Raw genomic sequence first — 27,678 nt, 5'->3', positions numbered from 1 at the left:
TTATTTCCGATGAAAATCATCAACTATCTGTAAAACCGTTGAGCTATCTTTAAGATAGGCTGGTACATCACGTTAATTATTTTTGTTTTTGAGCTTTTTTACGAGTGGGGTTACATAGCGTACCTACCTGAAAAAGATGTCATATGCACAATCCCTTAGTTTCCTTGGGTCAGTTTTTTTTCTCTGTGAATGTAATTATAGGGTAAAGCTTGTCATGGAAATACTCTGCACTGCAGATAGTTGGTCAATGATTAGTGAACAATTGTGAGAACGAAACCAGCAGGGGGGCATAGCAGCTTAAATGTGTGGGATGCCTAATGCTGCTACCAGCCCCCTCCTCCCAAAAACGTGAGAGCATTGCCTTGGAGTGACCTCCGACTATAGCAGCACATTAGTCAGCAGTGATATTGCAGCATAAACTAATGTGTGAGGTGTTACAAATGATTCAGAATCAGGCACATAGAGCCAATTACACTGGTTTTACGAAATGCAATATTTTAGGTTTCAAAATGTCCTCAAAGTTTCTCTGTGTGATTAAAAAAATATTAAAACATCTCATTACAATGTAATCTTTAAAAAACCTTACCTGCCTAGTCCAATAATGCAGTATTTGATGCATTTTGGCTTTTGCAATAACTTTTTACAGTGATTTGTGTTGTATAGTGAACTGCGGAGATCAGTATGTCCACATCTAATATTCAAATATTAGTTACTTCATTATTTTCTCCATACATGGTGAAGTTTCACATCTACACTTTAGTTTAGACAATCTATGCTATTAGTCACACGGAGGTTTTCTTCTTTATGTAAATGAAAATGTAAGCAGATAACATGAGTCATATTAGGGATGTCATATAGATCATAGTCCACTTTTATTGCTTGACTCATTTACGTATATATTTTAAAGGTTCTTGATATACCTGTTTGGTAGAAAGTTATATGTGATATTTAGAACTTCATTTCCTTCACCAATTTTTTGCATATGTAATATTTAAAGGGAACCTGTCACTAGATTTTTCCCATATAAATATTTTAGAATGCTGTATATAAGTCCCCAATGCACTCTCCACAAAACAAAAAATAGCTTTAATTATACTCACGGCGCGGTCCAGTCCGATGGGTGTCACTTTTCTTGATCCAGTGCCTCCTCTCTTCTTGCTTCGTTTGGATGACGCTTTCTACATCATCCACATAGTGTCCATCGCATAACACTACTGTGCTGGCACCCTTCTCTGCCCAGCTGAGGGTAGTGGAAAGTATTTTAGTGCGCATGCACTTTGCTCTAGCCTCAACAGAGCAGATAAGTTAAATAGGCTTACATACTCCTCCATACAATATAATAGCCTCACATACACACATCAATCCATACACACACACATCAATCCATCCATACACACACATCTCTCCATCCATACACACACATCCATCCATCCATACACACATCCATCCATCCACACACACATCCATCCATCCACACACATCCATACATCCATACACACATCCATCCATACACACACATCCATCCATACACACACATCCATCCATACACACCCATCCATCCACACATCCATCCATCTATACACACATCCATCCATCTATACACACATCCATCCATACACACACATCCATCCATCCACACACATCCATCCATCCACACACATCCATCCATCAATACACACATATCCATCCATACTCACACATCCACCCATCCATACACACACATCCATCCATACACACATCCATCCATCTATACACACATCCATCCATACACACACATCCATCCATCCACACACATCTATCCATCCATACACACACATCCATCCATACACACACATCCATCCATCCATACACACACATCCATCCATCCATACACACACATCCATCCATCCATACACATCCATCCATACAAACACACATCCATCCATACACACACATCCATCCATACACACATCCATCCATCCATACACACACATCCATCCATACACACATCCATCCATCCATACACACATCCATCCATACACACACATCCATCCATACACACACATCCATCGATCCATACACACATCCATCCATACACACACATCCATCCATACACACATCTATCCATCCATACACACACATCCATCCATACACACACATCCATCCATACCTACACATCCATCCTTCCATACACACATCCATCCACACACATCCATCCATACACTCACATCCATCCATACACACACATCCATCCATACCCACACATCCACCCACACACACATCCATACATACACACACATCCATTCATACACACACATCCATCCATCCATCCATAAACACACATCCATCCATCCATATACACATCCATCCATACACACACATCCATACACACACACATCCATCCATCCATACACACATCCATCCATACACACACATCCACCCATCCATACACACACATCCATCCATCCATACACACATCCATCCATACACACACATCCATCCATACACACACATCCATCCATACACACACATCCATCCATCCATACACACATCCATCCATACACACATCCATCCATACACACATCTATCCATCCATACACACACATCCATCCATACACACACATCCATCCATACCTACACATCCATCCTTCCATACACACATCCATCCATACACACACATCCATCCATACACTCACATACATCCATACACACATACATCCATACCCACACATCCACCCACACACACATCCATACATACACACACATCCATTCATACACACACATCCATCCATCCATCCATAAACACACATCCATCCATCCATATACACATCCATCCATACACACACATCCATACACACACACATCCATCCATCCATACACACATCCATCCATCCATACACACACATCCACCCATCCATACACACACATCCTTCCATCCATACACACATCCATCCATACACACATCCATCCATACACACACATCCATCCATACACACATTCATCCATCCATACACACATCCATCCATACACACACATCCAGGGCCGTATTTGCCAGTAGGCACTTGAGGGCACGTGCCTAGGGCGACAGGATGCGGGGGGCGCACTTGATCTAGTTTTTTTTTTTTTTTAACAAAAGTCTGGGGTCAAGTGCCCGCCCCCCACTCCCTCCCTCCTTCCCGCCCGCCTCCCTCCCTCCTTCCCGCCCCCCTCCCTGAAGACGTCATACTCACCTTCCTCCAGCGGTGGCTGCAACTCCGTCTCAGCGCCGGCAGCGCGTCCTGTCTTCAGCGGTCACGTGGTACCGCTCATTAAGGTGACGAATATGCGCATATTCATCACCTTAATGAGTGGTACCACGTGACCGCTCATACAGGAAGGAAAATGCTGCAGAGATGCCGGAAAGATCTGCGCCGCGTGGTGAGAGGTGAGTATGACAGGGTAGAAGGATGGGGAGCCATGCACGCAGGGTGGGAGGATGGGGGAGCCATGCACGCAGGGTGGGAGGATGGGGAAGCCATGCACGCAGGGAAGGAGGATAGGGGAGCCATGCATGCAGGGGAGGAGGATGGGGGAGCCATGCACGCAGGGTGACAGGATAGAGGAGCCATGCACGCAGGGGAGGAGGATGGGGGAGCCATGCATGCAGGGTGAGAGGATAGAGAAGCCATGCACGCAGGGGAGGAGGATGGGGGAGCCATGCACACAGGGTGAGAGGATAGAGGAGCCATGCACGCAGGGGAGGAGATAGAGGAGCCATGCACGCAGGGGAGGAGGATAGACGAGCCATGCACGCAGTGTGGGAGGATAGGGGAGCCATGCATGCAGGGGAGGAGGATGGGGGAGCCATGCACGCAGGCTGAGAGGATAGAGGAGCCATGCATGCAGGGGAGGAGGATGGGGGAGCCATGCACGCAGAGTGAGAGGATAGAGGAGCCATGCACGCAGGGGAGGAGGATGGGGGAGCCATGCACGCAGGGGAGGAGGATAGAGGAGCCATGCACGCAGGGGAGGAGGATAGGGGAGCCATGCATGCAGGGTGAGAGGATAGAGGAGCCATGCATGCAGGGGAGGAGGATAGAGGAGCCATGCACGCAGGGGAGGAGGATGGGGGAGCCATGCACGCAGGGTGAGAGGATAGAGGAGCCATGCACGCAGGGGAGGAGGATGGGGGAGCCATGCACGCAGGGTGAGAGGATAGAGGAGCCATGCACACAGTAGAGGAGGATAGAGGAGCCATGCACGCAGGGTAGGAGGATAGAGGAGCCATGCACGCAGGGTGAGAGGATAGGGGAGCCATGCACGTAGGGTGGGAGGATGGGGGAGCCATGCACACAGGGGAGGAGTATGGGGGAGCCATGCACGCACGGTGGGAAGATGGGGGAGCCATGCACGCAGGGTGGGAGGATGGGGGAGCCATGCACGCAGGGTGGGAGGATGGGGGAGCCATGCACGCAGGGTGGGAAGATGGGGAGCCATGCACGCAGGGTGGGAAGATGGGGAGCCATGCACACAGGGTGGGAAGATGGGGGAGCCATGCACACAGGGTGGGAGGATAGAGTATAAATATGGAGTATAAATACTGGGCCCTATAGGGGGGACACAGTGTAAGAGGACAGTGTGAAGAGGGGGCCGGTATAGAAAGGAGAGGTCAGTGTGAAGAGTATGTACCATAAGAGGGACGGTGTGGGGGTCATATTTTGTGCAGACAATATAGTGAGGGGCAATTTTTTTATTCAGGAGCATTATAATTATATGTGGGGTCGGGAAGGAATTTATTTCCCCATGGTGGAGCTTACTCTTACCACATGGGTTTTTTTTTGCCTTCCCCTGGATCAACATGTTAGGGCATGTTAGGCTATGGGTTGAACTAGATGGACTTAAAGTCTTCCTTCAACCTTAATAACTATGTAACTATGTATAATGACACTTGTATCTTTAAGGGTGTCATGCGGAGAAGATGGAAGTCTGCAGAGACGGCTGTGGATGAGAAAACTCATCATGGGGTCTGGACAAGATGAAGAAAAGAAGAACGGCTCCAGCGGCGACATCATATATAAGGTACCTGGATGTAAATGTTATTTGTGATACTAACTTACTCTCATGTTTTTATTTATGTTAGGAGCATTAAAGGGGATGTCCAGGTTTGTAATGAGTCTACAGTCATTCTTTGTGACTGCAGACTTCTGAGTTCTCACAGTGTGCACTGCACGCTGTCAGAATTCTCTCATGCTGGAGATTTACATTAATGCGGTCACATGCTGACTAGACATGTGTGGCCTCCGTCAATGAAAATGAACTAAGCGAGGCCGGGCACGTCTAGTCGGAATGTGGTCAGAAGTATACAAATCACATGGTTGTGCTGACATGACCGTCCACCGGCAAAGGAGAATCCTAAGAGTGTGCAGTGCATGAGTTGTGAGAATTCAGAAGCTGCGATGTCAGGATTCAGCTCTGCAGGTTCCAGTAGTCGTCACATGGACACTTCACTCATATACGATTTTCACACTTATGGTCCTGTGACACCGAGCTTCTCTTCCTGCTTCTCTCAGTTTTTCACTGAACATTGAGAGCATTAGGGAGAGAAGCTCGTGGGCACATGACTGAGTGTGCAAATCGCATATGTCCTTGGCGGAGGGGGGGCACCAAAATGAATTCTTGCCCCTGGTGCCAGAAACCCTAGATACACCTCTGCTGGTATGCTACTGCGAGCAGCGATTACCGGGTCCGGTGGAGGGAGGTCTGTGCACAGTGCAGCACAGGCAGTGAGGCAGGGATGGAGAATGTGCACAGAGAGAGAATGGAGACCTGGAGACTGCCCGTCCTAGTCTACGCCGTAGCCTGGAGCCCTCATTATATGTCAATGGAATATGTCAGTTAATAAATAGTTTTTCTAAAGCTTTATAGTGTAGTTTTAGGTCAGAGAGATGGTTGGCATGAGCTAGCAAGGTGCAGGGACAGGTAGTGATGGTTTCTTGTGAACATGTGCGGCAATTGCGGTTTTGCACTTGCGGTGATACAAAAAACACTGCTAGCAGTGTTTTTTTCCATTGCTGCAAGTACCGCATTTGCCGGATTGCGGCAAAACCGCAAGTGCCGCACATGTCTGCAAGTCCCATAGGGAATGAATAAAGCCGAATGCAGTGTTGCCGTAAGTGATCCATTACGCGGCAGATGCGGAAAAACTGCCGGATCTGCTGCAAAAGGCTACTTTCACATCAGCGATTTTTGCCAAAGTCACTGCCGATAGTGTCATACTCACCAAAGGGGGAGGCAGCACTAAAAGTGCCTAGGGCAGCAGAAACTCTAAATATGGCCCTGCCCTCAGCTCTCCAAGGAGAAAGAGTTTTGTAGACATATTTTCCCGGGCTTTCTGAAGAGATACACGTGTGTCCTGGCTCTCTCTCTTCACTACAATCACCCCCCTTACCAGTGGTTCCCAGTGAGAGTCTAATGCATTTATGTGTTTGTGTTAGAATCTGTGCATGCTAGCCATTAGTCTGGGGTCACACACAGCGTCTAAAAAATCGGTCCGTCTTAGATGGACGAGAATCGCACAAATATTTCCTGAACAGTGATCCGTCTGTCATCCGATTTTAATGCAAGGATGCGATTTTACCGCATCTGAGTGTCCGTTTGACATCCGTTTGACATGCGTCTTGCGATATTTTGTTGGCGCCCACCAAAATGGACAAATAACGGTTTTTAGGCCTGAAAGTAATTTAAATCATCAGCCAGACCCCTATTTATTGCCTCTACAACAGGTGTGAGCCTGGTGTGAAACTTTGCAGAAGAGTCGTTGCTTGGTTTGTGTTAGTTCTGCTTTGTGACAAACATGACCGACAGACTGACATTTAACACCACTGAGCGGGTGCTTTACAATTGGGTTTTATCCCGACGTTTTGGGGAGCTATACCCTGTGATTGTGGATCCGAGAAGGTGGAGAAGAATGTGGTCCATCCACTTTTGAGGCGAAGGATAACAAAAGGCCATTTTCACCGTCTATACTCGTCTCTGTGGAGCCATCCGGAGAAGTTTTTTCAATATTGTCGGATGACCATTCTTACGTTCGATATTTTGTTGGAGATTGTGCGCCCTGGGATCACATTTCAGGACCCCAGGATGCGCAAAGCTATTTCTGCTGAGGAGCGCCTTATCCTTACTTTGCGGTATGTCTGACAACGATATGTTGATGATGTTTCAATCAGCATAGTAACTTTCCTGCCCTTGTACCTTACTTATTGTCTAATTTTCTGAATATATTTTTTTAATAACAAGTAGCACATTATATGCTTGCGCATTATAAAAACAAGCCATGGCGTCTAATTATATGTTGTGCATGCATGCTTTACAACTTAGCCACGGTAAAAGTTTACGAATGCTTTGTCTGTTGTTTGTTGGCATGTCTTCTAATTTTTTTTTTTTTTTTTAGCTTCCTTTTGACTGGCCTTTCATGTGCAGCTCTGCATTTTGAATTTTTAATAGGCAAGTCAACAATATCAGGCATTGTCCACTCAACATGTTCAGAAATGTGGTCCCGGCTTCATCAAGAGGTCATGCCGGAGCCAAAAATGGCTGACTGGTTGCGAATCTCCCGTGGCTTTCAGGATATGTGTCAGTTTCCACAATGTATTGGTGCCCTGGATGGAAAGCACATCCGTGTGCGTAAGCCGCCGAACTCAGGGTCCCAATTCTATAATTATAAACAATATTTTTCTATAGTGTTGTTGGCCCTGGTCGATAGTCAGTACAGGTTTATAATTGTAGATATTGGGGCCTATGGAAGAACTGGAGATTCCAGGGTCTTCAATTCTTCCATTATGGGTCGGCGGCTACGCAATAATGAGTTGGACCTACCACCACCATGTCAGCTTCCAGACTCCAATCTTGAACCGGTGCCTTATATACTTGTAGCAGATGAGGCTTTTCAATTGACCCGTCATGTCATGAGGCCATATTCCCGTAGAAACCTTGACCACTGGCGCCGAATATTTAACTTGCGCCTATCACGTGCTCGACGACTGGTGGAGTGCGCCTTTGGGATTCTTTGTGCTAAGTGGCGGGTACTCCAGTCAGCCATTCAGCTGAGTGAAGCTAATGTAAATGTGGTAATCCAAGCATGTGAGGTCCTACACAACTTCACCAGAATACATGAATGCTCCTCATCTGATGGTGCTGATATTGTGTCTGGCAATGTGAATAGGCCTAGGACACATGTGATCCCTTCCTGTCGACCCCTCTCTGGACTTAAAGTACATGATGTTTTCACAACTTATTTTGTTTCACTTCAGGGTGCTACTTCCTGGCAAGAGGATGCATTATCTATGTAGTGTTTTTTGATTTTGCTATCATAAAATATTTAAACTTGACCTTTTATTTGTTGTTGTTTTGCTACTGCTCTCCTGTTAGCTTCATCTAAAAAAGTACATAACATGTTCTAACATCATCAAGCAGTCATTGTGAATTAAAATGTTTAATTCTTATTTAGAAAAAAAACAAACATATTTTAAACATATGGCATAATGTTACAATCACATTTTTCTTAAAAAAATATAAAACATAACATCAAAATATCCTTTGTACAAATTTAAGGCACTCACTGTGTCACAAAACAAATCCTACAACTGATGGTAGGTCGGGGGTGGAGAAGGCGGTGGTCCAGATTGTGTGGTTTGGCTATGTTGCTGGACAACCTCAGTGTCACCATGTGTGCTGGCAGACAGACCTGTATTCTGTTGGATTCTGCCAGGATCCAGTTGTGGGTTTTGGTAAGGATAATTTGGAAAATGGTGTTGTCCTGAGTGTAGGGCTGCCCAATGTGACTGTATCCCCCAATATGGCTATGTCGCCCATACCCATGTTGTGGCCAGCCTACAACATTGGGTATATTCAAGTGGCCATAATGGGCATGTGCACTCTGGCCCATATATTGGACCTGTTGAGGCACATTTGTTATGATTGATGGCTGAGGCGGAGGTGTTGGCATGCGTGCAGGAGGAGGAGGAGCGGGAGGAGGATGAGAGGCTGATTCACCCTGCACTTGTTGGTTTCCCAGCGTATGTATTTGATTATCATTTGAAAGCTGACACCTTTCTAAAATATTAAATACAGCGCTGGGATTATTTGGTGGGGTGCCGGCGTCCAGGGCTATTTGTATTGCCCCTCTTGAATGCAGCCTGTACTCACGGGGAATAGCTCTAAGATACCGTGCCAGACCGCGTCCATAAGCCTCCTCCCCATCATCATGAGCAGCTGTGGACAAATAATCTAAAACACCTCTGTCCACCTGCCTCCTTGTGCCAGAAGCTGCTACTTCTCTCCTTCTCTGGGGTCGCCGTGGGATGGCTGAAACCTGGGGAGAGGCATCCAGAGGCATGGTGGGGCTGCTACTGATGCCCTGTTCCTCTGGATGTGCTGCCTGGCTTGCAGATTCCGGTGGTGGTGGTGATCTTGGTGGTGGCGCTTGGGTGCATCGTGAAAGTCATGAAGAAGGACCAGCCTGTTCATCAACATCACCCACTGGATCTATTTGCACCTCGGAGTCAGAAGCCGTCTCCCTCTCTGTAAGGTTTGACTCGGTGCTATATTTATTATAAAATGAAAAAAAAACATTACTAGTTGACACCAAAATAGAATCTAACCTTTATAAAGGCATGCACTTACGGTCTCAGAGCCATCACTGGAGCAAGGAAATTCAGGCGGTCAAAGTAGAGGTATTTCCTCTTGTTGGTTGCATCCGCTCCACTCCGCACCGCAGCTGTCTCTCCCTCCTATATGAGTCCCTACAGCTGCGCCAATGCCTTGTCACATCATTCACTGCAATGTAACACAAAACACCAGTGTTTTAACCACAAATATGGATATGTTCTGAGCATAAAAACATTTACTTTGCATTCAATACAAAAATGATCGTTTTTTTTTTTAACGGCTCCCGAAAAATAATCCAAAAGTAGTAACTATATCAGGGCGAAAAAGGACCTTCATCACAACATACTTTAAAGGAAAATTACTACAATGATGAGGTTTTGAGGTATAGGTAAGGACATCTATTATTACTTAAGGCTAAAGCATTCACCTATATACTGACTAAGATATGGGCAAAACATCAACAAGAAAAGAAACACATTTGTTGTGTGCTAAATTTGGTAATTACTGCATAAAAAAGTAATGGGGACAACATACATGGATCTATAAATTATATTGTGGAAAGATTACCACATAACAATCTAGTGTCTTACTTTTTAAAGGGTTTAGCTGAATAGGAGGTGATATTTTTCAAATCCTATATAACATGAATATTGTACATTTAAGTTTGCAGAAACATTTTAAAAGTAAAATTTGAACATTTTGACATTATTTTAGGCTGGACGAAGCTTTCCTTAGCGAAACGTGCGTCGGGTGTGGTCGGGTCCCTGGCTGGTGGCACCTACTAGGTAAATATGTTCCTCCTGGTATTTACTAATGGATGTATGTTATACTTTCCGATATGTTGACTGATGCCTTTTACATACTTTTATAGTATATAGTATACCACTTGGTACTACATCACATTTGTGAATATTTATTAATTGTTACTATTGTATGATTCGCACTTTTGCACTTTTTTGTCAGTCACCATATCGGTAGCTATACTCTGGTACTGGTTGAATGCTATTACTATCTGCCTTAATATTATATTGGGAGGTGGTTGTTCTATGTTAGCCACTTAGTTTCCAGCCATCCCTGCCAGCTGTGTCTGTTCTCTGTGGTGTCTCATTTTTTATGTGTTGGTTTTACCTGTTCCTTAATAAAGTTGATATTATAATTATTAGTGCCGTTTAGCATTTTCTTTTGGTGTGTATTATTTTAGGCTGGTTTCACACTTGCGTTTTGATCTGCAGCGTTTTAGCGCTAAAAAACGCATGCGTTTTTTTTTCTATACTTAACATTAAAAAACGCATGCGTTTTTTTGCATGCGTTTTGACGCGTTTTCGGCAACGCATGCGTTTTTTGATGCGTGCGTTTAGTTGCAGAAATGCAACCTGTAGTAATTTCTAGCGGCGTTTTTTTGCCGCAAAAAAACGCATGCGTTTATTCGCGGCAAAAAAATGCATTGCTGTCTATGTAAACGCATGCGTTTTTAAGCACATGCATTTGCTTGCGTTGAAAACTCATGCGTTTTTATAGAAAAACACAAGAAAACACAAGAAAAAACAAGAAAATCCTAACCCTAAGCACAAGAAAAAACAAGAAAACCCTAACCCTAACCCTACCCCTAACCCTAACCCTACCCCTACCCCTAACCCTGACAAGCCACCCCCCACCATCAAGGTGATAAAGGGATCCAAACCCTAACCCTACCCCTAACCCTAACCCTACCCCTAACCCTATATGACAGTCAATACTCTACGAGTTTATATTTTTAGTACTCTATAGCAATACCGTATATCTTGGGGTGTCCACATTGAACAAAGCTTTTTATTAGAAGAATGTCCTGGTCACCAGGTCAACATAATAGCCAATTCCTATGGATCCCTAGGATCCCTAGGGTTAGGGTTAGGGGTAGGGTTAGGGTTAGGATCCCTTTATCACCTTGATGGTGGGGGGTGGCTTGTCAGGGTTAGGGTTTGGATCCCTTTATCACCTTGATGGTGGGGGGTGGCTTGTCAGGGTTAGGGTTAGGGTTAGGGTTTGGATCCCTTTATCACCTTGATGGTGGGGGGTGGCTTGTCAGGGTTAGGGTTAGGGTTAGGTTTAGTATCCCTTTATCACCTTGATGGTGGATGGTGGCTTGTCAGGGTTAGGGGTAGGGTTAGGGTTAGTATCCCTTTATCACCTTGATGGTGGATGGTGGCTTGTCAGGGTTAGGGTTTCGATCCCTTTATCACCTTGATGGTGGGGGGTGGCTTATCAGTGACCTGGTGACCAGGACATTCTAATAAAAAGCTACCCTTAACCCTAACCCTAGGGATCCTGACCCTAACCCTATCCATAACCCTAACCCTAGCTATTTCTATTTATAGTGGGTTTTCTAGTTGATTTTGATGATTGGCAGCTGTCACACACTTCTCAGCATGCGTTTAAAAAACGCAAACGCATGAAAAAATGCATGTAAACGCGGCAAAACGCTGCGTTTTTTTTTCTGCATGCAAAACTAAAAAACGCGGCGTTTTGCCGCGTTTACATGCGTTTTTTCACCACATGTGTTTTTTTTTTAAATGCTGCAGATCAAAACGCAAGTGTGAAACCAGCCTTACTTACTAATTCTCTCCTGCTCCTCCCGAGATCTGTCTGCATAACCTGGGAACATGTGGCAACAAATTCTTCTCCACGCTGACTCCTTGCATGCCCGGTCGGCATAGTGGGCATCTCTCTGGTCCCATAGTTCAGGCCTCTCTTGGACCTGAACTATGAGCATCTCGACGTTAATAAGCGTCGACATGCTTGTAGGAATCCGTGGAAGCGTTGTTCCTTTTTTTTTATCTGTTCCTGGGTAATTTGCATGCCAAAGCTTCCTGACAATACCTGATGCAATTTCCTGTCACCTGTTGAAGTCTTGCGATTTATTCGCAAGTCACACTTGTGGTCCGTTTGTAATCCGATTTTTCATCGCACACATAGACTTGCATTGGCGAGTCTGAACCGATATAATCGGTGACAATCGCAGCATGCTGCGATTGTCTCGGACCAAGGAAAACGGCCGACAAAAAGTCGGCTGCTGGGAGCTGCCCCATAATTTAACATTGGTCCGAGTGCAATGCGATTTTAAATCGCATTGCACTCATCCGTTTAAGTCACCAGTGTGACCCTGGCCTTATGCAGCTGCAGCGCCCCAGAGTCCTGGTCGTTGCAGTACTGTCGCTCCGCCACTAAGGGGAGTAATGGTACGTCTGATGGCACTAAAGGAGTTCACCTGACCAGGTATCACAGTCACACATTACACTTCACACTCTGGCAACCAGGGGGAGCAAAGGTGCTATGTATTAGGCCACTCCTCACACTTTGGTAAAACTGGGTGTTGGATAGGAAGTTAGTGAGAAGCTGACTAGGTTTTGCCCAGGTAACATCTTGTGAGAGAAGAGCATTGTTTGGGAAGATCCAGGGGGGTCCCTGTCAGGGGTGGGATCCTGGCAGAGGCCTAGTGAACAGGACAGATCGTTACGGAGCCGCGCCTGCACTTCATTGCGGCGGCATCCTAAGAAAGGACACGAAGCAAAGTATATTGTGGAGAAGTGAGAAACGAGATCACAGCACAAAGGCGATAGAACCAGTAGGAGTCATGCCCCAAGATCGGCAACATCCTACTGAGACGCGTAGCCGGTGGCCGGAACGCCGAGGAAGTATTGGGCTCCATGCATTACTTCAAACCAACGGCAGGGCAGTTAATTATAGGTTTGCTGCCTCACCTAAATCACCTAATGAAGACAACGGAGGCAATTGTGGGAGAGGGGCGTCTCTAGGGTCCCTATAAAATAACTCCAGGCCTACCCCGTCATACGGGTGCATCCTATCCATATCATCTGGGGGACGGAGAGAAAGAACAGAAACATACACGACAGTTGTGAGGACTATCCCGTGGTGCTCAGCAGGGAAGTACTACAACACCCAGGCACTAGTAGGTAGGCACTGATTTCCACCTGTAAAGGGAACTCTGGATGTGCCTTCGGACCGGCCGGTCTCAGCCAGCCCTGTTAGCAGTGCTTTGGATTGCAGATGCCGAAGCCTTCAGTAAAGAGGTAAAGAGACTGCAACCCTGTGTCCTCGTTATTTACTGCAAGTAACAGAAAAGCGTGTGCACAGCAACTAAAAGGTGCATGGGTAGGTTCCCAAACCGTAGTAATCAATTTCAACAAAACCCAGCACTCAACTTTGCGGTGAGAAACTATAGAATTTATTGATCCCAATGCGTGATTAAGACGTTTCGGTCCCTACACGGGGCCTTCATCAGTAACGTACAGAGGGATGTGTAGTAAGAAGGACGGCTATGGAAGCCTAGTAGCATGGATGTAACTATGGAATGAGGGTTACCACTTAGGTTAGGGACAAAGCCTGTGTCCTGTGGAGTCGCGGTATCCCTCATTCCATAGTTACATCCATGCTACTAGGCTTCCATAGCCGTCCTTCTTACTACACATCCCTCTGTACGTTACTGATGAAGGCCCCGTGTAGGGACCGAAACGTCTTAATCACGCATTGGGATCAATAAATTCTATAGTTTCTCACCGCAAAGTTGAGTGCTGGGTTTTGTTGAACTCGTTATTTACTGCGACCTACACCACCACCTACACCTTTTACTGGGTGCCCCTTAGCAGGACCACGGACCGGGTCAGGCCACCGTGACATCTTCAGAACCGATAGACCCGGTACCGAGTACCCCGCCGTCCTGCATCTGGGGGGGCCGCTCCACAGCCACCGTGTAGTGTATATTGTGCTCTGTATCCTTGTAATGCTCTTTGCACTGCATACAGATAGATCCATTTCTGTATAGAATAGAGTAGTGCTAGCTAAATGAACTTTGCCTTAGATAGCTATGATTACTGCATCTCTGTATTATACTGCTACCGTACAGTTGCTGTAATGTCCCAGTTACTGATGCTAAGTACCCTGTATAATGCTGTTGTAATTTGCCAGTGCTGATATGCTGTTTATTCTTTGCAGTTTTTACCAATATCATCCACCATTGTCATCCATTATCATCTGTTATCGTTCACATTATCATCTCAATAAATATAGACTTAAGAATCCATACAGCCTGTTTACTGAGAAGTGGATGAAAGGTTTATTTGTATGCTGGAATCCACACAGCATCATACATTGACGAAGGCAGAACATCACTGCTGTGAACAATGTTGTCAGAGTTTTACGCTACTTTTGCAGTCTCACAATGCCAAAATGGATTTTCCTGGGAAATATGTTAAGGAACATCCTTTCCATGGTAATGACTTGTATATAATCAAAATAAATAACCAAAAACAAAAATGCTCCTCCACACCTTGGGCTATGTTCGCAAGTTGCGTTTTTGATGCATTTTTGTACTTTAGCATTGCTTTCAACCAAGAAAAATGCATTCACTTGGAAATGTCATTTTAACATTTTACAACCTTATCTGACCATGTGGTGTGTGACACATCCTGTTTCATTTATGAAGGAGGGACTCTGAAAGTCACAAAGCCTATTTTTATAGGGCCATCAGGCAGCCTTTTCTATTCTTAAAGGGCCAGCAGTCGGCCCTCACAATTTTTAGAGAGCCATCAGCCGGATATGCTTTGTTGTTCCCATTATTAAACAGTAGGTATCCTATACTGTTATTGCATATGCAGTGAGTGGCAGGGCTGCCCAAAATTTGGACACACCCCAATACCCCTTTGAAGTGACGTACAGGAGGGCCCTCTGATCAAAATGTTCCCATTATTAGGAAGTAAGTCTCCAATAGTGTTTGCCTATGCAGTGAAGCAACGGCTGCCAAAAATTTGGAGGAACTCCAATGCTCCTTGGAAGAGACGTTGAGGTCAGAGGGCCTCCTGAAAACAATGTTCCCATTAGGAAGTGGATCTCCCATAGTGTTTTCCTATGCAGTGAATGCAAGGGCTGCCAAAAATTTGGAGGCACTCCAATGCCCCTTTGAAGAGACAGAGGAGGGCATCATAAAAAAATGTTCGCATTATTAGGTAGTGGGTCTCCCACAGTGTTTTCCTATGCAATGAAGCAACAGCTGCCAAAAATTTAGAGGAACTCCAATGCCCCTTGGAAGAGACATAGAGGTCAGAGGGCCTCCTGAAAACAATGTTCCCATTATTAGGAAGTGGGTCTCCTATAGGGTTTTCCTATGCAGTGAATGCAAGGGCTGCCAAAAATTTTGAGGCACTCCAATGTCCCTTGGAAGAGACGTGAAGGAGGGCTTCATAAAAAAATGTTCCCATTAGAATGGAGCGAGTCTCCTATACTTGTTATGTCCATGCACTAAGTGTATGGGCTGACAAACATTTACCCCTGGGGGGTATACATGAACATACTGTATAACAATTTTTTTTTACGGGCATCATAAACACCCTTTAAAATAATTATGTGGGTGTTGCATCACAGACCACGGTCACCCTGGTGATATGGTGGTGGAGGATGAGGATGAGAAGAAGGAGAAGGACAACAGCAAATAGCCAAAATCAGGAAGCGTATACCCATGTGTGGGTGTGAAGAGGTGCATGGGAATAGACGCCTCAAAAAAGACACTGGATTTGAGTTTATGTTACGCTGTTATCATTCGGTGGTGTTGAGATGTCTGGCCCAATCCAGCCCTTGTTCATTTTTTTAAGAGTCAGCCTGTCCACACTTTCAGTTGACAGGCAGATGTGCTTATCAGTTATAATTCCACCAGGGGCACTAAAACTCCTTCAGCATCTTCCCAAACTTTGCACTCCTTGTGAGAGTATCCCATGCCTCAGGGCCTGTGTGATGGGAGGGTCAGAGAAAACTCTTGTTCCCCTGCCTCTGCTGGATTGGAGTTATCTCTCTCGCCTGTACAATTAAAAAGAAAAAATGGTATGCACTCACCAATCCTGGTAAAAACAATCCTTTATTGCGACATGTGCAGTTTCAGACAGAGAGAACGTGAAATTAAGACGGACGACAGCTGTTTCACGCTAACTGTGCTTCCACAGGTCCTGATCTCTCGCCTGTACTGCTTGGTTGTCTAACAAAACTGGGACTCCTGCTGCCAGCATTTTCAGATGGGAATTTTTTTAATAATTCCGCAACTAGGGCCTTCTGCCCCATTACTGCCCATTTTAGTAGACATGTCTGCCTTGGGAATAAGAGATAGAAAGTTCTCCTTGTAGCGTGAGTCTAGAAGTGTCACCAACCAGTAATGACTGTCACCCAAAATTTTGAGAACGTGGGATCACGGGAAAGGCAGCGTAACATAAATTAAGCCATGCATGCCAGGCTGCTAACAGGCAAGACTTCCGTGTCCTCACCAAGAGGACGACTGACCATGCTTTCCTCCTCCTCATCCTCCTCCCTGTCCTCAGGCCATCCACGCTGAACAGATGGTATGACAGTTGTGCAGGTAGTACCATCTATAGCGCATGAAACTAGCTTCTGTTCTTCCTCCTCCTCTTTCTCACCCAATCCACATTGGGATGACATGAGGCTGGGCTGTGTGTAATCACCCTGTATGGTTGCTTGCTCTATCTCATCGTGCTCCGCCTGCAATGCATCCTCTCTCATTGTGAGCAGAGAGTGTTTCAGAACACAGAGAAGAAGGACAGTGATGCTAATTATGGCATCATTGCCGCTCACCATCTTGGTGGAGTCCTCAAAGTATTAGAGGATGGTACATATGTCTGACTTCCATGTCCTCTCTTGAGGTCTTATGTGTGGAGTCTGAACTGAATACCGACAGCCTTGTTGATGCTGGTAGTCAACAACTGCCCTCTTCTGCTCACAGTCGGGTGCTTTGCTGACATGTGCCTGATCATGTAGGTGGTGTTCAGGCTGGTAGTTTTGCTACCCCTGCTGATGCTGGTCTGGAAGGTGGTGCAAATGGCATTTTTGGGGTTATCGGCAGAGCCTTTAAAAAACAACCAGACTCGGGAATACCTAACAGTTGTACTGGCAACTTCCGTCATGTTGGTGCTCCGGGGAATGGTTGCCCGCCTTCTGTCTGCGGCCACACACTTCTTCCTGCCTGTTACGGTGCTACACATCCCTCCCCTTGTGTGCTGCTGTGCTCGCTCTGCATGTCCTCCTGCCAGGTTGGGTCAGTTACTATATCATCCACCACCTCATCTTCCACTTCTGCACCCTGGTACTCCTCCTGACTTTCTAGCAATTGTGTCTCATCATCGTCCACCTTTTGTGACACTTTCCCACCGTCGCCTTTGTGTGACCATGGCTGCTCAAATATTTGGTCATCGCTACATGTGATCTCCTCTTGCCCCACTGCAAGTGGACCGGATGAGAGGCCTGAATCTATAAATGGAAAAGCGAACAGCTCATCGGAGTGTCCAAGTGTGGGATCAGTTGTCTCCGGACACTCGGCATGGTGGGAGGAAGGAGGATCAGGATGAGGAATATGCGGTCCAGACTCACGGCTACTGAGACTTGCCCGTGTGGAAGACAGGGTGGGAGTGGTGGTGGCAAAGTCACTGGAAGCATTATCCGCTATCCAACTAACAACCTTTTGGGTTCAATAGTGGTGTGCTGGGGTTCCCTTAGTGATCGGGACAGGAAGGTCATGTGAGAAGATGTGGGTGTTTGTTGTGGCATAGTTTCAGCTTGCCCATGGCCTCTGCCTCTGCATGCACCATCACCATCACTATCCCGTCCTGTTTTCCACTTTCAATACAAATGACTGAATTTGGAGCGCAGTTATATGTGATCCGTGTGACGGACAAACCACAGTTTTAAATAGCTGGCCTGTAGGTAACTATTTTTAGCAGCAAACTGGTGTCAATAACTTCGCTAACACACTGCAACAAAATTTAAATGGAAGCCAGAAATGGCAGAATTTTGAGCACACTATGTGATTTGTGTGACAGACAAACCACAGTTTTAAATAGATGGATTTTTAGCGCTGTAATATGGAAAGGATCTGGCTGTATTCTGCAATGCCAACAAGCAAATGAAGCAGAAAAACAGTGTTCTCTGGATTGCTTTTTCAGCAAATAATTAGGATTACGATCCAAAAAAAAATATTCCTGGCCCCTGATACCTGGGAATATGTCTAGAAATATATATATATGCAATGCAGTCTGCCACATACACTGCCTGCCTGCCTTGCACTGATATCTATGCAGCTGGATTAGTTCTCAGAAGGACTGTTAGTTGAGATGGATATGTGTATAATATACAGTATTGTGGTATACCTACACTAACTAAGAAACAAGCAAATCTTTCCCTAGCTCAGCAGCACCTCTCCCTACACTGCCTGATTTCAGAGAAGACTGTGACAAGCATGGCAGTGCCAGGTCTGATATAGACCTGATGACGCTGTGCGGCCAGCCAATCACTGTATTGCCACAACCAACATGGCTGTGGCATTACAGTGTGTGGTAGACAATCCGTGTATGTTGACTGGCTCTCTAAAGAGCACCAAAAATGCAGGGAGGGGAACCGAGCTCCCGCCGAGCAACCATGAAAATACTCGGCGAGCTCAGAGCATCTCGAGCAGTGAGTACCGAGTAGTGGCGAGCATGCTCGCTCATCACTATTTATTAACTTTTTTTTGCGACATAACTCTCTGATTTAAGGGTACTGTGAGGCAGTGAGGGGGATCATATGCAAGGGTTGATATGTTTCCCCCAGGATGCGGATGGAGTCCTATTAGACCCGCTGGAGTGCCTTGTGTCAACAGCAGGATGCCTGTGAGTCACAAGGCAAAATAAAAGTAAGTGTGGACCTAGTCAAGCTATTTGGCCATGGCAATGTTCAGGAAAATCCATTAAGGGCTTTTATTTTTGGAGTGAACTACAGGATGGTAGTGGGAAAGTTCACTCCGTCCAAGCCGGGTCTTAAAAGTGGCCCATGGCGACAGATTCCAGTTTAAAAACCCTGCAGTAAAGGGTTTGGGTGTGTCAGTGTTCGTTTGCAAGTGGCAGAGCAGGTGGCTCTGCAGCGTCCAGCCTGTATGAGGTAACACAGAGCCAATAGCAGCGAATGCCTAGCATCCCGCAGTGTGATACGGTGGTGCAATCGCCCTCAGCAACCGGTCTCGGATATGGACTGTTGTGACGCTCCGGCTGCGATCCGGAGGATACCGTGTGCTATTCACTGTGTGAGTTGTTTGGACATTAAACACATTTGCTGTGAACTTTCCTGTGGTCCCTGCCTATTTGTCACACTGCACCAACCCCACTGCACTACATATGGTGTAGAATGCAGGCAGTATGAACTGAGGCATACCCAAAGCCCGATGCATGCCGGTTATTAGGCCTGCAACACTGCAGCCCAAGCCTGCAGACAAAATGGAGCAGCTTTTCAAGAAGTTGGTCCTCACTCAGCAATGGCAGCACAAGCAGCAGCAGCAGTATAATCAGCAACAGCAGCAGACAAATAATTTATTGATGCAACAGATTGCAGCTTTGCGAGAACCGGCCCCACCACTGACCATAATCCGTTCTTAGACCCAGTACAAAGTTCGGTCAGCGCTGAGGAATATGGGTCCTGAGGCAACATGGAGGCCTTCCTCACCGTGTTTGAGCACACTGCAGAGTGGGAGAGCTTGCCGTTTTCTCAGTGGGCTGAAGTAGTGACTAGGGTTGAGCAACTTTTGCTTCTTTAGGATCGAGTCGGGTCTCGTGAAACCCGACTGTCTCGAAAGTCGGATCATGTGAAATCGGCCCGATTATTGTGAAAAGTCGGGGCCAACCGAAGCACGAAACCCAATGCAGGTCAATGGGGATTTTTTTTTGTCTCTCTCTCTCTCGCTATGTCCCAAACGTTAAGATGGCGGTTTTACCCCCTGTGACGCCGCACAAAGCAAGCTGGAACCTATGTCATCACGCTGCCCACACTCCTTCATTGGCTGAAAAAATGGCGGGGAAAGCGTCATATGAAACGCGACTTTGGCGCGAAGATCGCCGACCGCATGGCCGATCCCACAGTGGGATCGGGTCGGGTTTCATGAAACCCGACTTTGCTGAAAGTTGGCGACTTTTGAAAATGTCCGATCCGTTTCGCTCAACCCTAGTAGTGACCCCTTTTCTGACGGGAGATGCAAAGAAGGCCTACCTGCACCTCAGTCGGGACGATGCACTTGACTATGAGAAGCTGAGAGGTGAGATCCTTCCCCAACTGGGGGTTAATACATATGTGTGGGATCAGCGGGTGTACCAGTGGTTCTTTGCGGAGTCTCGTCCCACCAGGTCTCAGGCACATGACTTGCTGCAGCTGGTAAAAAAATGACTTCAGCCTGAGACCTTAACCCCTGTCCAGATGGTAGAGAGGGTGGTCATCGACCGGCTGGTGAGGGCTCTGCCAACAGCCATACAGCATTGGGTGGGGCAAGGGGTCCCGGGCACTCTGGACCAGGTGGTTAGACTGGTTGAGTGGTATACGGCAACTCAGGACTTTATACGGGACACTGCTCCACTTCAGCTGTCACGTCGGGCCCCACTCGCCAAGGAGCCTGGGAAAAGTCCACGACCCTCTACTGGGGCCAATCAGGACCGAGCCCATACTGAGGAGTTATCCCAAAGTGAGAGTGACAACAGACCCGTTTCCCCTAAATCGGCCCCAAGGTTCAGTCGTGCAGCAGCTATTAAGTGTTGGTGGTGCCAAGGGCCCAGACATGTGGTTGCCAACTTCCCCCTAACAGCTGAACCCATGGAGTGTGGGTATACTCGCCAAATGCCTGCGTGCGCCCAGCCCGTCTGCACTGCAACTACAGGTTCTGCCGGCAGAGAACCCCAACTGTGCCAAGTACTTGTCGACGTGTACCAAATGGAGGCTCTCTTGGACTCGAGGAGCTTAATGACTCTGGTCCATGGGTCCCTTGTTGCCAGGGACAACCCCAATGGACGGAAAGTGGGGATGGTGTATATACGTGGGGAACTCAGAGAGTACCTGACCGTGGAGGTTACGTTTTCCACACCGTGTGGAGAAATACAACATGTGGTGGGAGTGGTGCAGACCCTTCCATATGGGACTGTGTTTGGAAGAGACTTGCCCCTGTTCTGGTTCTTGTGGGAGACCAGGGTTAACACTCCCAGGGTACAGGTTATTCTGGGCGTGGAACCCAAAGATCCCGGGTTGGGGATAACTGCCATAGAAGTCGCCAACCTAGGGACACAGTGAAACGCTGATGGGTTTCCCCTAGAGGTATTGGCAGTACAGGTCAAGGAGACCCCACCAATCCCCAAGCTGGAAGTGTCCCCTGGTAAGTTCGGGACAGCTCAGCTCCAGGATCCCACTCTGACCCCTGCACAGGAAAGAGTAATCGAGGTAAATGGGGTGGCCCAGCAACCAGGTGCGAAAACGGTGCTACCATGTAGTGCGATCAACCAGGAGTTATTATACATGGTTGATAAAATCCGGGGCCACCAACACATATTAGTAGTCGTAGACTACGCCACCCAGTACCCGGACGCCATTCCGCTTCAGCACACCTCAGCTAAGCTTATCACCTGGGAGTTGTTTGCCATGTTCTGTCGCCTTGGGCTACTGAAGGAGATCCTCACTGATCAGGGGACTCCTTTCATGTCAAAGGTGATGAAGGAACTGTGCAGGCTCCTCAAAATAAAGCAGCTGCATATGTTGGTGTACCACCCCCAGACCGACGGGTTAGTTGAGCGCATTAACAAAACGCTCAAGTCCATGCTCAAAAAGGTGGCTTCCAAGGATGGAAGGGATTGGGACATGTTGTTGCCCTACTTGATGTTCGCCATTCGCGAGGTACCGCAGACTTCCACAGGATTTTCACCCTTTGAGCTAATGTATGGCATAGGGGTGTGCTGGACGTAGCCAAAGAGACGTAGGAGCAGGAATCTACACCACATAAGAGTGGCAATCAGCACGTGGCCAATATTCAGGACCAAATTGCAGCGGTCATGCCTATAGTAAAAGTGCATTTGGTGGATGCTCAGGCAGCGCAGGGCCACGTGTATAACAAAAAGTCCACAGTCCGCTCCTTTAAAGTAGGAGATCGGGTGTTGGTTTTGGTGCCTACTACCGAAAGCAAACTTATGGCCAAGTGGCAAGTGCCATATGAAGTTCGGGAAAAAGTGGGGCAAGTAAACTACTGAGTTTTACCAGCTCGGCAAAAGAAAACCTGAACCGTTGTATCACGTCAATCTGTTGAAAGCGTGGAAGGACTGGAAGTGTATGCTTACGGAAGTGACTCCAGACATGCCATCTGGGGACTCTCAGATATCGGCTTGGACAGAGGCCGAGAGAGAGTCAAAGGTTGGAGACACCCTCTCGAAACAGCAGCTGTGAGAGGTGTGGAAATTAGTACAAGAGAATGTGGAAGCCATCAAGAGTGAGGTAAAACAAATACTTTATCTGGCTGTAATTGAGGAGTCCCAGAGTGAGTGGGCTAGTCCCATTGTACTGATCCCGATGCCGGACAGATCCTTACGGTTCAGTAATGACTTACGTTGAACGAGGTGTTGAAATTCGATCTTTATCCAATGCCCTGGGTGGACGAGCTGATCGAGCAACTGGGTCAGGCCCAGTACTTTATCACGCTCGATCTGACCAAGGGTTATTGGCAGGTACCTCTTAAGAAGCCGGCAAAAGAAAAGACCCCCTTCATAACATCGGAGGGTCTGCAGCACTATGTCATCTTGCCTTTTGGACTGCATGGCCCACCAACTACGTTCCAGAGGTTGATGGACATAGTGTTACAACCCTATCGGATGTATGCGTCAGTGTACTTGGATGACAACATCATCTTTAGTACTGACTGGCAGTCCCACTTGTCCTGGGTGCAAGTAGTAGTAGATTCGCTCTGATCCACGGGCATGACGGCGAATCCCAAGAAATGTGCGATAGGGCTCGATGAAGCCTGGTTCTTGGGATACGTGATCGGCCGTGGGGTCACCAAACCCCAAATTAATAAAACTGAGGCGATTCAAAACTGGCCCCAACCTGTTACCACCAAACAGGTGAGAGCATTTCTCAGGATCATCGGGTATTACCTGAGGTTTATTCCTAATATTTTGGGGAGAACAACACCCCTAACCGATCTCCTCAAGGGGAAAAAGTTGGTCATGGTTTGGTGGAACTCCCAGGTGGAGGAAGCATACCAATCCATGAAGGTGGCGCTGTGTGGACAGCCCATGCTCATTAGCTCCAACTTGCAGAAACACTTCATCGTGCAGACAGATGCCTCTAACATGGGCCTAGGAGAAGTCCTGTTGCCGGAGATGAACGGAGAGGAAGATCCAGTCACCTACCTAAGTAGGAAATTCACCCCAGCCGAGAAAAATTATAGCGTAGTGCAGAAGGAGTGCCTCGCCATTAAGTGGGTCTTGGAATCCCTACGCTATTATTTACTCGGTCGACCGTTTCGCTTGGTGATGGATCATTCACCTGTGGTATGGATAGGAAAAGTCAAGGAGAGGAATGCTCGGGTCACCAGATGGTTTCTCTCTCTGCAGAACTTTAACTTCACCGTGGAACATCATGGAACATCACGTAGGGAAATGCAGAAGCCCTGTCACTGGCGCCCTGTATGGTGACAAATGTTCAGCCCCACAAGTTTGAACAGGGGGGGATATGTGAGGCAGTGAGGGGAATCATATGCTATGGTCGATACAGATCCCCCAGGATATGGAATGAGTCCTATTAGATCGGCTAGAGTGCCTTGTATCCACAACAGGACACCTGTGAATCACAAGGCAAAATAAAAGTAAGTGTGGACCTGGTCACGCTATTTGGCCAAGGCAATGCTCAGGAAAACCCGATAAGGGCTTTTATTTTTGGAGTGAACTACAGGATGGTAGCGGGGCAGTTCACTCCCTCCAAGTTGAGTTTTACAAGTGGCCCATGACCACAGATTCCAGTTTAAAAATGTTGCAGTAAAGGGTTTGGGTGTGTCAGTGTTTGCAAGTGGCAGAGCAGGTGGCTCTACAGCGTCCAGCCTGTGTGAGGTAACACAGAGCCAAGAGGAACAAATGCCTAGCACCCTGCAGAGTGATTCTGTGGTGCAGTTGCCCTCGGCAACCGGTCTCAGACACAGACTGTTATGGCGCCCCAGCTGCGATCCGGTGGATACCGTGTGCTGTTAACTTTGTGAGTTGTTTGGACATTAAAGGGAACCTATCACCCTGTTTTTTAAAGATTAGATAAAAATAGTGTGAAATAGGGGCAGAGCTGGGCTTTACATTAGTGCCTTTTTGGTGCCTTTACACCCCCGTTAGGCTGCCGAAATACCTTTGTGAAGTGGCCGTTTTCTGCTGTCACTCAAGTTGGTCAGGTCGGATGGGCGTGGTCACAGCGCTGTTTCTCCCCCAGATCAGGCTCATCATTACGTTGGTGGCGTAGTGGTGTGCGCATGTCCAAAGAGAAGATCCACTGCCCAGGAGATTCAAAACAGCGCGGTCTTCGCTATTCGCCGTTTACCGGTGGGCGCGGCCATCTTTCCTGTGGCCGCGTGTGCGCAGATGGAGCGCTCTGCTGCCCGGGGCTTCAGGAAAATGGCCGCCGCGATCTCCATCTGCGCACGCGCGGAATCCCGCGGCCATTTTCCTGAAGCCCCGGGCAGCAGAGCGCTCCATCTGCGCACGCGCGGCCACAGGAAAGATGGCCGCGCCCACCGGTAAACGGCGATTAGCGAAGACCGCGCTGTTTTGAATCTCCTGGGCAGTGGATCTTCTCTTTGGACATGCGCACACCACTACGCCACCAACGTAATGATGAGCCTGATCTGGGGGAGAAACAGCGCTGTGACCACGCCCATCCGACCTGACCAACTTGAGTGACAGCAGAAAACGGCCACTTCACAAAGGTATTTCGGCAGCCTAACGGGGGTGTAAAGGCACCAAAAAGGCAGTAATGTAAAGCCCAGCTCTGCCCCTATTTCACACTATTTTTATCTAATTTTTAAAAAATGGGGTGATAGGTTCCCTTTAAACACGTTTGATGTGAACATTCCTGTGGTCCCTGCCTATCCATCACACTGCACCAATCGCGCTACACTACAGCATACAAAGAAAAAATTAGAAAATTGCTACATATTCAGAATTTATGTCACATTTCCATTGTTTTCACAAATAAACACAAGTTATATTAATGAAATTTTACCACTATGATGAAGTACAAGATATCACGAGAAAATACTTTCAGAATCAGTGGGATCCGTTGAAGCGTTCCAGAGTTATTACCTCATAAAATGACAATAGTCAGAGTTGTACAATTTGGCCTGGTCATGAAGGTGCAAATAGGCTCAGGGCGTAAAGGGGTTAATAAGCTGTCTTATGTGTGTATATGAGAAATAACATGAACATACATTTCCTAGTAAGCACAGAATCGGCAGTACTGAGAAGTGTAGCTGTGAACACAACTCTGTGGTGAGGTAAAGGCTTGTTAAGATCAGCATGAATGTTCTCTGTCTCCCTCTGTTTGTTTTCTCACTCTGTTTCTCACTCCTTCCTCTTTTAAAAGGTGTGCTGGCAGTCTGTCTTGGTTCACAAAAGTGTTTAGATTTTAACTATTCATAACTTTTATTTAAACAAAACTAATCATAAAAATGTGTTTATTACTTTTCTCTTTTGTATCATTGTTTTTAATGTAATTTAAACTTTATTTTTAACATTGTTTTTAATCATGTTGTAAATCACTGTTGTAAAGCTATATTGACACTATATTACTGCCTGGGCATATACACAGCATCTGCTAATGCATACTAAGGACAAACAAAATCCTCCAGAGTGGATACGCATAAAAAATAATTTTATTAAAGTACATAATTAGAATTAAAAACCATTAAAAATTGGAAATGCAACACAACCACAAAAATGATGAGAAAAAGCACAAACACTGTACATGATAATGATATGGTACATAAAGTTCAACAATACAAATTATGCAGAATACGATACGATACGATACGATACGATACACTTTATTGATCCCGTGGGAAATTATGGTATCACATCAAGTAATAATCCGACAGACAGAAAAATTTGACAATATAAATGGAATAAAGGTGAGTATAATATCATCAATACTAGTCATAGAAATAATATGGCTGTTCAAGAATATGGTGTGAAGATTAGGTAAAGTGCATAGTGCAGACAAATTTCAATGAAATATATAGAGAGGGATAAATCAATTATTAATTAACTACATGGTGGCCCGATTCTAACGCATCGGGTATTCTAGAGTATGCATGTCCACGTAGTATATTGCCCATTTACGTAGTATATTGCCCAGCCACGTAGTATATTGCCCATTTACGTAGTATATTGCCCAGTCACGTAGTATATTGCCCAGCGACGTAGTATACAGCACAGCGACGTAGGATATTGCGCAGCTACGTAGTATATTGCACAGAGCCACATAGTATATTGCACAGCTTTGTAGTATATTGCCCAGCCACGTAGTATATTGCCCAGCCGTGTAGTATACAGCAGAGCCACGTAGGATATTGCCCAGTGACGTAGTATATTACCGAGGCACGTATAGGGCCAAAAAATAAAAAATAAACATACTCACCTAACGATCCGAGGGCCCCTTGTAGTGTATCATACTCACCATTCTTGTCGCTGCTCCTCTGCGTCCTGCCTCTTCTCTTCCTGGTATCCTGTGCAGATGGTAGTGGTCGGCTTAATGAAAATGGCCGCTGGATGCTGCGCATGCGCAGATCGAGATCGCGGCGGCCATTTTCCTGAAGCCGAGTTCCATTGCAAGTGCCAGGGCTGGTGGAAGCAGGACCTATGAAGACGTCGCGGTCACATGACCGTGACGTCACGGCAGGTCCTTGCCGCACACCAGCCCTGGGACGGGACCGCACCGCAAGCTGACGCTTGTAATGGAGCGGTCCGGGGAGCGTGGCGAGGAGCGAGAAAGGCGGCGGAGGGTGAGTATAGCAGTTTTTTTTTATTTATTTATTATTTTTAACATTACATTTTGTACTATTGATGCCGCATAGGCAGCGTCAATAGTACAAAGTTGGGGACACACAGGGTTAATAGCAGCAGTAACGGAGTGCGTTACCCGCGGCATAACGCGGTCCGTTACCGCCGGCATTAACCCTGTGTGAGCGGTGTATGCGGGCGCCGG

At 46.6% G+C, this 27,678-nt stretch overlaps 1 long non-coding RNA gene across 1 annotated transcript in view; it reads right to left on the bottom strand.

Moving 5' to 3' along the window:
• Window positions 1-8,454: 8,454 nt before the first annotated feature.
• LOC143818244 (uncharacterized) overlaps window positions 8,455-27,678 on the bottom strand; it is a 60,964-nt gene continuing 41,740 nt past the window's right edge. Inside the window, exons 2-3 of the long non-coding RNA XR_013224412.1 lie at window positions 9,640-9,792; window positions 8,455-9,557 (exon numbers count right to left, since the gene is read on the bottom strand). This is a non-coding gene — a long non-coding RNA (uncharacterized LOC143818244). The remainder of the gene's footprint in view (window positions 9,558-9,639; window positions 9,793-27,678) is intronic.

Source organism: Ranitomeya variabilis, chromosome 3 (genome assembly GCF_051348905.1).
Source record: "Ranitomeya variabilis isolate aRanVar5 chromosome 3, aRanVar5.hap1, whole genome shotgun sequence".
Taxonomy (NCBI): domain Eukaryota; kingdom Metazoa; phylum Chordata; class Amphibia; order Anura; family Dendrobatidae; genus Ranitomeya; species Ranitomeya variabilis.
The sequence above is the reverse complement of the archived record's forward strand: the minus strand, read 5'-3'. Positions and strand labels throughout refer to the sequence as shown.